This window comes from Aegilops tauschii, chromosome 7 (assembly GCF_002575655.3).
Source record: "Aegilops tauschii subsp. strangulata cultivar AL8/78 chromosome 7, Aet v6.0, whole genome shotgun sequence".
NCBI classification, from domain to species: Eukaryota; Viridiplantae; Streptophyta; class Magnoliopsida; order Poales; family Poaceae; genus Aegilops; species Aegilops tauschii.
In genome coordinates, this window is record NC_053041.3 from 2,585,861 (window position 1) to 2,599,823 (window position 13,963).

Here is a 13,963-nt window from a genome sequence, read left to right on the forward strand (position 1 = left end):
ATTCACTCCTTACAAGCACAACTGTGCCGAATTTGTGATAAGGGAAAAGGGAAATTAGGGTTCTAGATAGCCGCCGCCGCCGTGCCGTTCTGATCGATCTTCGATGCCTCGTCTGCCTCACTCGCTACTTCCTTATAGGCTTGGGCCGCATTCACCCACTGCCCTCCCATCACTCTCTGGTTGGGCCTTCGGTTCCTTCTCGTTGGGCCTTGGGCTCTGTTGTTGTCAGGTCCGGCATCTAGCTGTGACGGTGGCCCACTGGAGCCAGGGGTGCTAACACCCTCCCCTCCTTGAGTTGCGGCTTGACCCCAAGCCGCTGCATAGGGGAAACGCGACTTGAGCTCGTCACGGTCCTCCCAGGTGGGATCAAGTCCATCACTTGACCAACGCACCAAGACTGTTGTTACACTGATAGCATACAACTCATCAGTGTCACTGATACGTCCATTTTGCATCATGCTTTTATATCGATATTTATTGCATTATGGGTTGTTGTTACACATTATGTCGCAATACTTATGCATTTTCTCTCTTATTTTACAAGGTTTACATGAAGAGGGGGAATGCCGGCAGCTGGAATTCTGGGCTGGAAAAGGAGCAAATATTAGAGACCTATTCTGCACAACTCCAGAAGTCCTGAAACTTCACGGGAGCACGTTTTGGAATCAATAAAAAATACTGAGCGAAGAAAATACCAGAGGGGGCCCACACCCTGGCCACGAGGGTGGGGGCACGCCACCTGCCTCGTAGGCCACCCAGCAGGCCCCCGGTGCCCATCTTCTGCTATATGAAGTCCTTTACCCTGGAAAAAAATCATAAGCAAGCTTTCGGGAAGAAACTCCGCCGCCACGAGGCGGAACCTTGGCGGAACCAATCTAGGGCTCCGGAGGAGTTGTTCTGCCGGGGAAACATCCCTCCGGGAGGGGGAAATTGTCTCCATCGTCATCACCATCGATCCTCTCAGCGGGAGGGGGCCAATCTCCATCAACATCTTCACCAGCACCATCTCCTCTCAAACCCTAGTTCATCTCTTGTATCCAATCTTTGTCCCAAAGCCTCAGATTGGTACCTGTGGGTTGCTAGTAGTGTTGATTACTCCTTGTAGTTGATGCTAGTTGGTTTATCCGGTGGAAGATTATATGTTCAGATCCTATATGCATATTAATACCCCTCTGATTATGAACATGAATATGATTTGTGAGTAGTTACGTGTGTTCCTGAGGACATGGGAGAAGTCTTGCTATTAGTAGTCATGTGAATTTGGTATTCCTTCGATATTTTGATGAGATGTATGTTGTCTTTCCTCTAGTGATGTTATGCGAACGTCGACTACATGACACTTCACCATTGTTTGGGCCTAGGGGAAGGCATTGGGAGGTAATAAGTAGATGATGGGTTGCTAGAGTGACAGAAGCTTAAACCCTAGTTTATGCGTTGCTTCGTAAGGGGCTGATTTGGATCCATATGTTTCATGCTATGGTTAGGTTTACCTTAGTACTTATTTTGTAGTTGCGGATGCTTGCAATAGGGGTTAATCATAAGTGGGATACTTTTCCAAGTAAGGGCAGTACCCAAGCACCGGTCCACCCACATATCAAATTATCAAAGTACCGAACGTGAATCATATGAGCGTGATGAAAACTAGCTTGACGATAATTCCCATGTGTCCCCAGGAGCGTTTTCCTTCATATAAGAGTTTGTCCAAGCTTGTCCTTTGCTACAAAAAGGATTGGGCCACCTTGCTGCACCTTATTTACTTTCATGGCTTGTTACTCGTTACAAATTACCTTATCACCAAACTATCTGTTACCAATAATTTCAGTGCTTGCAGAGAATACCTTACTGAAAACCGCTTGTCATTTCCTTTTGCTCCTCGTTGGGTTCGACACTCTTACTTATCGAAAGGACTACGATAGGTCCCCTACACTTGTGGGTCATCAGTCACCGATTGGCCGCCAGGAGAGGGCATCTGTCGCACCATTGTCAGACCCTTTTCGGTAGCACAAACGGTAGCAGAGTCCCAAGAGCTTAGTGAATGCTTTCTGTTGCCACGGGGTGTGCAAACGTTGGTCCTCGAGGTGAACTAGGCTGCGCTGGTCGGTGTTGATCACGAACTCAGCAGATTGCAGATATTGCCGCCATTGTTCAACAACTAACAAGATTGCCAACTGTTCCTTTTCATAGGTAGAAAGCCCCTTGTTGCGCGGACCCAATGGCTTGCTCAAGAAGGCCAATGGGTGCCCGTCTTGCTGCGAAACTGCACCAACGCCATAATCACTTGCATCGGTCTCAATGGTGAATTGTTTATTGAAATCCGGCAAGGCCAGGACGGGGGCTGTAATCAATGCCTGCTTCAAAGCCTCAAATGTTGTTGTGCACTCGCTAGTCCACACAAAAGGAGCATTCTTCTTGAGCAATTGGGTCAATGGTTTAGCAATTATGCCATAATGTCGGACAAATTTGCGATAGTATCCAGAAAGGCCCAAGAATTGCCGGAGTTGCTTAACTGAGTGTGGCAGTGGCCATTGTTGGACAAGCATAATCTTTTCTGGTTCAGTCGAGACCCCTTGCTCACCGATTACAAAGCCCAAGTAGGACAATTCCCGCTGTGCAAATGAACATTTGGACATTTTAATTTTCCATTGGTTGGCTCTCAACAGCTGCATCACTTGTGTGAGGTGTTGGATGTGGTCAGAAAATGACTTAGAGAACACCAAAATGTCATCAAAAAACACAAGAACACAGATTCGTGCAACTGGTTTCAAAGTATGATTCATGGCACCTTGGAATGTGGCTGGGCCACCCACAACTCCAAACGAAAGCACCTTGAACTCGTAATGGCCAGAATGGGTTTGAAATGCCGTTTTATATTCTTCCCCCTTTTCTAGATGAAATTGATGGTACCCAGCGCGGAGGTCCAATTTTGAGAACCAACTTGCTCCTGCCAATTCTTCAAGCAACTCATCTATAACCGGAAATGGGAACTTGGGTGTCACAGTCAGCGCATTGAGCCGACAGTAATCGATGCAAAGACGCCATTGGCCATCCTTCTTGCGTACCAAAATGGCAGGTGAAGCAAATGGGCTAACGGAGTGTGCTACCTCTGGAGCATGCATTGGTTTTCCCTTAAAGAGGAAAGGGTGATGCAGCAAAGTAGCGTAAATATTTCCCTCAGTTTTTGAGAACCAAGGTATCAATCCAGTAGGAGACAACACACAAATCCCTCATATTTGCACAAACAATTAAGAACCTTGCAACCAACGCGATAAAGGGTTGTCAATCCCTTCTCGGCCACTTGCAAAAGTTAGATCTGATAGAGATAATAAGATAAATATTTTTGGTATTTTTGTTGTATAGATTGAAAAAGAAAGATTGCAAAATAAAAGATAGCTAGTTGACTGAAGATTAATATGATGGAAGAGAGACCCGGGGCCATAGGTTTCATTAGAGGCTTCTCTCAAGATAGCATATTCTACGATGGGTGAACAAATTACTGTCGAGCAATTGATAGAAGAGCGCATAGTTATGAGAATATCTAGGCATGATCATGTATATAGGCATCATGTCCGCGACAAGTAGACCGAAACGATTCAGCAACTACTACTATTACTTCACACATCGACCGCTATCCAGCATGCATCTAGAGTATTAAGTTCATAAGAACAGAGTAACGCCTTAAGCAAGATGACATGATGTAGAGGGATAAACTCATGTAATATGACATAAACGGATAAACCCCATCTTTTTATCCTCGATGGCAACAATATAATACGTGCCTTGCTGCCCCTGCTGTCACTGGGAAAGGATACCGCAAGATTGAACCCAAAGCTAAGCACTTCTCCCATTGCAAGAAATATCAATCTAGTAGGCCAAACCAAACTGATAATTCGAAGAGACTTGCAAAGATATTAAATCATGCATATAAGAATTCAGAGAAGAACCAAATATTGTTCATAGATAATCTTGATCATAAACCCATAATTCATCGGATCTCCACAAACACACCGCAAAAAGTATTACATCGAATAGATCTCCAAAAAGATCGAGGAGAACTTTGTATTGAGATCCAAAGAGAGAGAAGAAGCCATCTAGATAATAACTATGGACCCGAAGGTCTGTGGTAAAGTGTTGATGTAGAAGCCCTACGTGATCGATTCCCCCTCCGGTGGAGCTCCGAAAAAGGCCCCAGGATGGGATCTCACGGGTACAGAAGGTTGCGGCGGTGGAATTAGGGTTTCGTGGTGCTCTCGGATGTTTTCAGGGTATATGAGTATATATAGGAGGAAGAGGTACGTCGGTGGAGCTATGAGGGGCCCACGAGGGTGGGGGGCGCGCCCTCCTGCCTCGTGGCCACCTTGTGGCTTCCCAGGCGTGTACTCCAAGTCTTCTGGATTGCGTTTGTTCCAAAAACGATCCTCGCGAAGGTTTCATTCCGTTTGGACTCCGTTTGATATTCCTTTTCTGCGAAACACTGAAATAGGCAAAACAACAACAATTTGCACTGGGCCTTGGGTTAGTAGGTTAGTCCCAAAAATAATATAAAAGTGCATAATAAAGCCCATTAAACATCCAAAATAGATAATATAATAGCATGGAACAATAAAAAATTATAGATACGTTGAAGACGTATCAGAGTGTTGAATGATTCCGGATGCCAATAATTCCTCCCCTCCTTTTCATATCATCTTTTGTTTCTGGGGAGTGCCGATAAGGACGTGTGCTGATTGGGGTGGCGCCTGGCAGTAGTGGGATATGGTGATCACAGCCCTGCGCGGGGGAAGTCCTTGCGGTTCAGTAAAGACATCTGAATATTCTTGCAGCACCTGCTGAATTTCTTTGGGAATAGGCGGTTTGGTTGTGGGTGTCTCTGTGGACTTGCTTTCATCTGGTATACGGCACAGGTACACAACATGCTCGACCTCCCCTTGATTGCACAATTGCTGCAGTTCCATGGCAGAAATTTGCGGAGATTTGTCGTCTGGGAGTTGATGTCCTTGTAGCTGAATCATCTCGGATGGGGAATAGCTCGTCACGGTTTTCTGAACCCAATCAATGTTGGGGTTAACTGCTTCTAGCCAATCCATTCCAACGATAACATCAAAACCTCCCAATGGCAGCACTTTAAAGGATGTTGAGAACTGATGGTTTTGGACTACCCACGAACAATTGGGAATTTTCGATGTGCACTACAATTCAGCACCACTGGCGACTTTGACGCGGGCTGCCTTGACCATAGACTGGATCCCTTGAAGCCCTTCCACATGTCTGGCATTAATGAAAGAAGTTGAACTCCCTGAGTCCACAAGCACTTCCACATCGCGCCCTTGAATCTGAGCGCTGAATTGCAACAATTTGGAAGACTCATTCCCATTGAATGCTTGAAGAGGAACTGCAAGCACAGTATCATCAACTTCATCTGTATCTGTGCTGGCCTGGCCTTCTTCTGTCGGGGTAATGCCCATGAAATCCATGAATTCCTCCAATACATGCATCTGGATGGTGGTTGGGCAAGTTGTTGGGAAACGTAGTAATTTCAAACAAAAATCCTACGCACACGCAAGATCATGGTGATGCGTAGGAACGAGAGGGGAGAGTGTTGTCTACGTACCCTCGTAGACTGAAAGCGGAAGCGTTAACACAACGCGGTTGATGTAGTCGTACGTCTTCACGATCCGACCGATCAAGTACCGAACGTACGACACCTCCGAGTTCAGCTCGATGACGTCCCTCGAACTCCGATCCAGCCGAGTGTTGAGGGAGAGTTTCGTCAGCACGACGGCGTGGTGACAATGATGATGTTCTACCGACGCAGGGCTTCGCCTAAGCACCGCTACGATATTATCGAGGTGTAATATGGTGGAGGGGGGCACCGCATGAAGGAAATATGCCCTAGAGGCAATAATAAAGTATTATTTATTTCCTTGTATCATGATAAATGTTTATTATTCATGCTAGAATTGTATTAACCGGAAACATAATACATGTGTGAATATATAGACAAACAGAGTGTCACTAGTATGCCTCTACTTGACTAGCTCGTTAATCAAAGATGGTTATGTTTCCTAGCCATAGACATAAGTTGTCATTTGATTAACGAGATCACCTCATTAGGAGAATGACGTGATTGACTTGACCCATTCTGTTAGCTTAGCACTCGATCGTTTAGTATGTTGCTATTGCTTTCTTCATGACTTATACATGTTCCTATGACTATGAGATTATGCAACTCCCGTTTACCGGAGGAACACTTTGTGTGCTACCAAACGTCACAACGTAAATGGGTGATTATAAAGGTGCTCTACAGGTGTCTCCAAAGGTACTTGTTGGGTTGGCGTATTTCGAGATTAGGATTTGTCACTCCAATTGTCGGAGAGGTATCTCTGGGCCCACTCGGTAATGCACATCACTATAAGCCTTGCAAGCATTGTGACTGATGAGTTAGTTGCAGGATGATGTATTACGGAACGAGTAAAGAGACTTGCCAGTAACGAGATTGAACTAGGTATCGAGATACCGACGATCGAATCTCGGGCAAGTAACATACCGATGACAAAGGGAACAACGTATGTTGTTATGCGGTCTGACCGATAAAGATCTTCGTAGAATATGTGGGAGCCAATATGGGCATCCAGGTCCCGCTATTGGTTATTGACCGGAGACGTGTCTCGGTCATGTCTACATAGTTCTCGAACCCGTAGGGTCCGCACGCTTAAAGTTACGATGACAGTTTTATTATGAGTTTGTGTATGTTGATGTACCGAAGGAGTTCGGAATCCCGGATGAGATCGGGGACATGACGAGGAGTCTCGAAATGGTCGAGACGTAAAGATCGATATATTGGACGACTATATTCGGACTTCGGAAAGGTTCCGAGTGATTCGGGTATTTTTCGGAGTATCGGAGAGTTACGGGAATACGTATTGGGCCTTATTGGGCCATACGGGAAAGAAGGAAAAGGGCCTCAAGGGTGGCCGCACCCCTCCCCTTGGTCTGGTCCGAATTGGACTAGGGAAGGGGGGCGCCCCCTTCCTTCCTTCTCTTTTTCCCTTCCTCTTTTCCTATTCCATATGGGAGGTGGAATCCTACTAGAACTAGGGAGTCCTAGTAGGACTCCACACTTGGTGCGCCCCATCCTAGGGCCGGCCTCCTCCTCCCTTGCTCCTTTATATACGGGGGTAGGGGGCACCCCATGGACACACTTGATATACGATATTTTAGCCGTGTGCGGTGCCCCTCTCCACCAGATTACACCTCGATAATACCGTTGCGGAGCTTTGGCGAAGCCCTGCGTCGGTGGAACATCATCATCGTCACCACGCCGTCGTGCTGACGAAACTCTCCCTCAACACTCGGCTGGATCGGAGTTCGAGGGACGTCATCGAGCTGAACGTGTGTAGAACTCGGAGGTGCCGTACGTTCGGTACTTGATCGGTCGGATCGTGAAGACGTACGACTACATCAACCGCGTTGTGATAACGCTTCCGCTGTCGGTCTACGAGGGTACGTGGACAACACTCTCCCCTCTTGTTGCTATGCATCACCATGATCTTGCGTGTGCATAGGAAAATTTTGAAATTACTACGTTCCCCAACAGTGGCATCCGAGCCTGGTTTTATGCGTTGATGCTATGCACGAGTAGAACACAAGTGAGTTGTGGGCGATATAAGTCATACTGCTTACCAGCATGTCATACTTTGGTTCAGCAGTATTGTGAGATGAAGCGGCCCGAACCGACATTACGCGTACGCTTACGCGAGACTGGTTTCACCGTTCGGAGCACTCGTTGCTTAAAGGTGACTGGCGGGTGTCTGTCTCTCTCACTTTAGTTGAACCGAGTGTGGCTACGCCCGGTCCTTGCGAAGGTTAAAACAGCACCAACTTGACAAACTATCGTTGTGGTTTTGATGCGTAGGTAAGAACGGTTCTTGCTAAGCCCGTAGCAGCCACGTAAAATATGCAACAACAAAGTGGAGGACGTTTAACTTGTTTTTGAAGGGCATGTTGTGATGTGATATGGTCAAGACATGATGTGATATAATGTGTTGTATGAGATGATCATGTTTTGTAACCGAGTTATCGGCAACTGGCAGGAGCCATATGGTTGTCGCTTTATTGTATGAGATGCAATCGCCATGTAATAGTTTTACTTTATCACTAAGCGGTAGCGATAGTCGTAAAAGCAATAAGTTGGCGAGACGACAACGATGCTACGATGGACATCAAGGTGTCGCGCCGGTGACGATGGTGATCATGACGGTGCTTCGGAGATGGAGATCACAAGCACGGTGCTTCGGAGATGGAGATCACAAGCACGGTGCTTCGGAGATGGAGATCACAAGCACAAGATGATGATGGCCATATCATATCACTTATATTGATTGCATGTGATGTTAATCCTTTATGCATCTTATCTTGCTTTGTTTGACGGTAGCATTATAAGATGATCCTTCACCAAATTATCAAAGTATAAGTGTTCTCCCTGAGTATGCACCGTTGCAAAAGTTCTTCGTGCTGAGACACCACGTGATGATCGGGTGTGATAGGCTCTACGTTCAAATACAACGGGTGCAAAACAGTTGCACACGCGGAATACTCAGGTTAAACTTGACGAGCCTAGCATATACCAGATATGGCCTCGGAACACGGAGACCGAAAGGTCGAGCATGCATCATATAGTAGATACGATCAACATAGTGATGTTCACCATTGAAACTACTCCATCTCACGTGATGATCGGACATGGTTTAGTTGATATGGATCACGTGATCACTTAGAGGATTAGAGGGATGTCTATCTAAGTGGGAGTTCTTAAGTAATATGATTAATTGAACTTGAATTTATCATGAACTTAGTACCTGATAGTATTTTGCTTGTCTATGTTAATTGTAGATAGATGGCCCGTGCTGTTGTTCCGTTGAATTTTAATGCGTTCCTTGAGAAAGTAAAGTTGAAAGATGATGGTAGCAATTGCACGGACTGGGTCCGTAACTTGAGGATTATCCTCATTGCTGCACATAAAAATTACGTCCTGGAAGCACCGCTAGGTGTACCACCTGCGCCAGCAACTGCAGACATTGTGAATGCCTGGCAGTCACGTGTTGATGACTACTCGATAGTTCAATGTGCCATGCTTTACAGCTTAGAACCGGGACTTCAACGACGTTTTGAACGTCATGGAGCATATGAGATGTTTCAGGAGTTGAAGTTAATATTTCAAGCAAATGCCCGGATTGAGAGATATGAAGTCTCCAATAAGTTCTATAGCTGCAAGATGGAAGAGAATAGTTCTGTCAATGAGCATATACTCAGAATGTCTGGGTATAATAATCACTTGATTCAACTGGGAGTTCAACTTCCGGATGATTGCGTCATTGACAGAATTCTTCAATCACTGCCACCAAGCTACAAGAGCTTCGTGATGAACTATAACATGCAAGGGATGAATAAGACTATTCCCGAGCTCTTCGCAATGCTAAAGGCAGTGGAGGTAGAAATCAAAAAGGAGCATCAAGTGTTGATGGTCAGTAAAACCACTAGTTTCAAGAAAAAGGGCAAAGGGAAGAAGAAAGGGAACTTCAAGAAGAATAGCAAGCAAGTTGTTGTTCAGGAGAAGAAACCCTAGTCTGGACCTAAGCCTGAAACTGAGTGCTTCTACTGCAAGCAAACTGGTCACTGGAAGCGGAACTGCCCCAAGTATTTGGCGGAAAAGAAGGATGGCAAGGTTAACAAAGGTATATGTGATATACATGTTATTGATGTGTACTTTACCAATGCTCGTAGTAGCACCTGGGTATTTGATACTGGTTCTGTTGCTAATATTTACAACTCGAAACAGGGGCTACGGATTGAGCGAAGATTGGCTAAGGACGAGGTGACGATGCGCGTGGGAAATGGTTCCAAAGTCGATGTGATCGCCGTCGGCACGCTACCTCTACATCTACCTTCGGGATTAATATTAGACCTAAATAATTGTTATTTGGTAACAGCGTTGAGCATGAACATTATATCTGGATCTTGTTTAATGCGAGACAGTTATTCATTTAAATCAGAGAATAATGGTTGTTCTATTTATATGAATAATATCTTTTATGGTCATGCACCCTTGAAGAATGGTCTATTTTTAATGAATCTCGATAGTAGTGATACACATGTTCATAATGTTGAAGCCAAAAGATGCAGAGTTAATAATGACAGTGCAACTTATTTGTGGCACTGCCGTTTGGGTCATATCGGTGTAAAGCGCATGAAGAAACTCCATACTGATGGACTTTTGGAACCACTTGATTATGAATCACTTGGTACTTGCGAACCGTGCCTCATGGGCAAGATGACTAAAACACCGTTCTCCGGAACTATGGAGAGAGCAACAGATTTGTTGGAAATCATACATACAGATGTATGTGGTCCGATGAATGTTGAGGCTCGTGGCGGATATCGTTATTTTCTCACCTTCACAGATGATTTAAGCAGATATGGGTATATCTACTTAATGAAACATAAGTCTGAAACATTTGAAAGTTCAAAGAATTTCAGAGTGAAGTTGAAAATCATCGTAACAAGAAAATAAAGTTTCTACGATCAGATTGTGGAGGAGAATATTTGAGTTACAAGTTTGGTCTACATTTGAAACAATGCGGAATAGTTTCGCAACTCACGCCACCCGGAACACCACAGCGTAATGGTGTGTCCGAACGTCGTAATCGCACTTTACTAGATATGGTGCGATCTATGATGTCTCTTACTGATTTACCGCTATCATTTTGGGGTTATGCTTTAGAGACGGCTGCATTCACGTTAAATAGGGCACCATCAAAATCCGTTGAGACGACGCCTTATGAACTGTGGTTTGGCAAGAAACCAAAGTTGTCGTTTCTTAAAGTTTGGGGCTGCGATGCTTATGTGAAGAAACTTCAACCTGATAAGCTCGAACCCAAATCGGAGAAATGTGTCTTCATAGGATACCCAAAGGAGACTGTTGGGTATACCTTCTATCACAGATCCGAAGGCAAAACTTTTGTTGCTAAATTTGGAAATTTTCTAGAGAAGGAGTTTCTCTCGAAAGAAGTGAGTGGGAGGAAAGTAGAACTTGATGAGGTAACTATTCCTGCTCCCTTATTGGAAAGTAGTTCATCACAGAAACCAGTTTCTAAGACACCTACACCAATTAGTGAGGAAGTTAATGATGATGATCATGAAACTTCAGATCAAGTTATTACTGAACCTCGTAGATCAACCAGATCAAGATCCGCACCAGAGTGGTATGGTAATCCGGTTCTGGAGGTCATGTTACTAGACCATGGCGAACCTACGAACTATGAAGAAGCGATGGTGAGCCCTGATTCCGCAAAATGGCTTGAGGCCATGAAATCTGAGATGGGATCCATGTATGAGAACAAAGTATGGACTTTGGTTGACTTGCCCAATGATCGGCAAGCCATTGAAAATAAATGGATCTTCAAGAAGAAGACTGACGCTGATGGTAATGTTACTGTCTATAAAGCTCGACTTGTTGCGAGAGGTTTTCGACAAGTTCAAGGGATTGACTACGATGAGACCTTCTCACCCATAGCGATGCTTAAGTCTGTCCGAATTATGTTAGCAATTGCCGCATTTTATGATTATGAAATTTGGCAAATGGATGTCAAAACTGCATTCCTGAATGGATTTCTGGAAGAAGAATTGTATATGATGCAACCAGAAGGTTTTGTCGATCCAAAGGGAGCTAACAAAGTGTGCAAGCTCCAGCGATCCATTTATGGACTGGTGCAAGCCTCTCGGAGTTGGAATAAACGCTTTGATAGTGTGATCAAAGCATTTGGTTTTATACAGACTTTTGGAGAAGCCTGTATTTACAAGAAAGTGAGTGGGAGCTCTGTAGCATTTCTGATATTATATGTGGATGACATATTACTGATTGGAAATGATATAGAATTTCTGGATAGCATAAAGGGATACTTGAATAAGATTTTTTCAATGAAAGACCTCGGTGAAGCTGCCTATATATTGGGCATCAAGATCTATAGAGATAGATCAAGACGCTTAATTGGACTTTCACAAAGCACATACCTTGACAAAGTTTTCAAGAAGTTCAAAATGGATCAAGCAAAGAAAGGATTCTTGCCTGTGTTGCAAGGTGTGAAGTTGAGTAAGACTCAATGCCCGACCACTGCAGAAGATAGAGAGAAGATGAAAGATGTCCCCTATGCTTCAGCCATAGGCTCTATCATGTATGCAATGCTGTGTACCAGACCTGATGTATGCCTTGCTATAAGTCTAGCAGGAAGGTACCAAAGTAATCCAGGAGTGGATCACTGGACAGCGATCAAGAACATCCTGAAATACCTGAAAAGGACTAAGGATATGTTTCTCGTATATGGAGGTGACAAAGAGGTCATCGTAAATGGTTACGTTGATGCAAGCTTTGACACTGATCTGGACGATTCTAAATCGCAAACCGGATACGTATTTACATTGAACGGTGGAGCTGTCAGTTGGTGCAGTTCTAAACAAAGCGTCGTGGCGGGATCTACATGTGAAGCGGAGTACATAGCTGCTTCGGAAGCAGCAAATGAAGGAGTCTGGATGAAGGAGTTCATATCCGATCTAGGTGTCATACCTAGTGCATCGGGTCCTATGAAAATCTTTTGTGACAATACTGGTGCAATTGCCTTGGCAAAGGAATCCAGATTTCACAAGAGAACCAAGCACATCAAAAGACGCTTCAATTCCATCCTGGATTTAGTCCAGGTGGGAGACATAGAAATTTGCAAGATACATACGGATCTGAATGTTGCAGACCCGTTGACTAAGCCTCTTCCACGAGCAAAACATGATCAGCACCAAGGCTCCATGGGTGTAAGAATCATTACTGTGTAATCTAGATTATTGACTCTAGTGCAAGTGGGAGACTGAAGGAAATATGCCCTAGAGGCAATAATAAAGTATTATTTATTTCCTTGTATCATGATAAATGTTTATATTCATGCTAGAATTGTATTAACCGGAAACATAATACATGTGTGAATATATAGACAAACAGAGTGTCACTAGTATGCCTCTACTTGACTAGCTCGTTAATCAAAGATGGTTATGTTTCCTAGCCATAGACATAAGTTGTCATATGATTAACGAGATCACCTCATTAGGAGAATGACGTGATTGACTTGACCCATTCCGTTAGCTTAGCACTCGATCGTTTAGTATGTTGCTATTGCTTTCTTCATGACTTATACATGTTCCTATGACTATGAGATTATGCAACTCCCGTTTATCGGAGGAACACTTTGTGTGCTACCAAACGTCACAACGTAAATGGGTGATTATAAAGGTGCTCTACAGGTGTCTCCAAAGGTACTTGTTGGGTTGGCGTATTTCGAGATTAGGATTTGTCACTCCAATTGTCGGAGAGGTATCTCTGGGCCGACTCGGTAATGCACATCACTATAAGCCTTGCAAGCATTGTGACTGATGAGTTAGTTGCGGGATGATGTATTACGGAACGAGTAAAGAGACTTGCCGGTAACGAGATTGAACTAGGTATCGAGATACCGACGATCGAATCTCGGGCAAGTAACATACCGATGACAAAGGGAACAACGTATGTTGTTATGCGGTCTGACCGATAAAGATCTTCGTAGAATATGTGGGAGCCAATATGGGCATCCAGGTCCCGCTATTGGTTATTGACCGGAGACGTGTCTCGGTCATGTCTACATAGTTCTCGAACCCGTAGGGTCCGCACGCTTAAAGTTACGATGACAGTTTTATTATGAGTTTGTGTATGTTGATGTACCGAAGGAGTGCGGAGTCCCGGATGAGATCGGGGACATGACGAGGAGTCTCGAAATGGTCAAGACGTAAAGATCGATATATTGGACGACTATATTCGGACTTCGGAAAGGTTCCGAGTGATTCGGGTATTTTTCGGAGTACCGGAGAGTTACGGGAATACGTATTGGGCCTT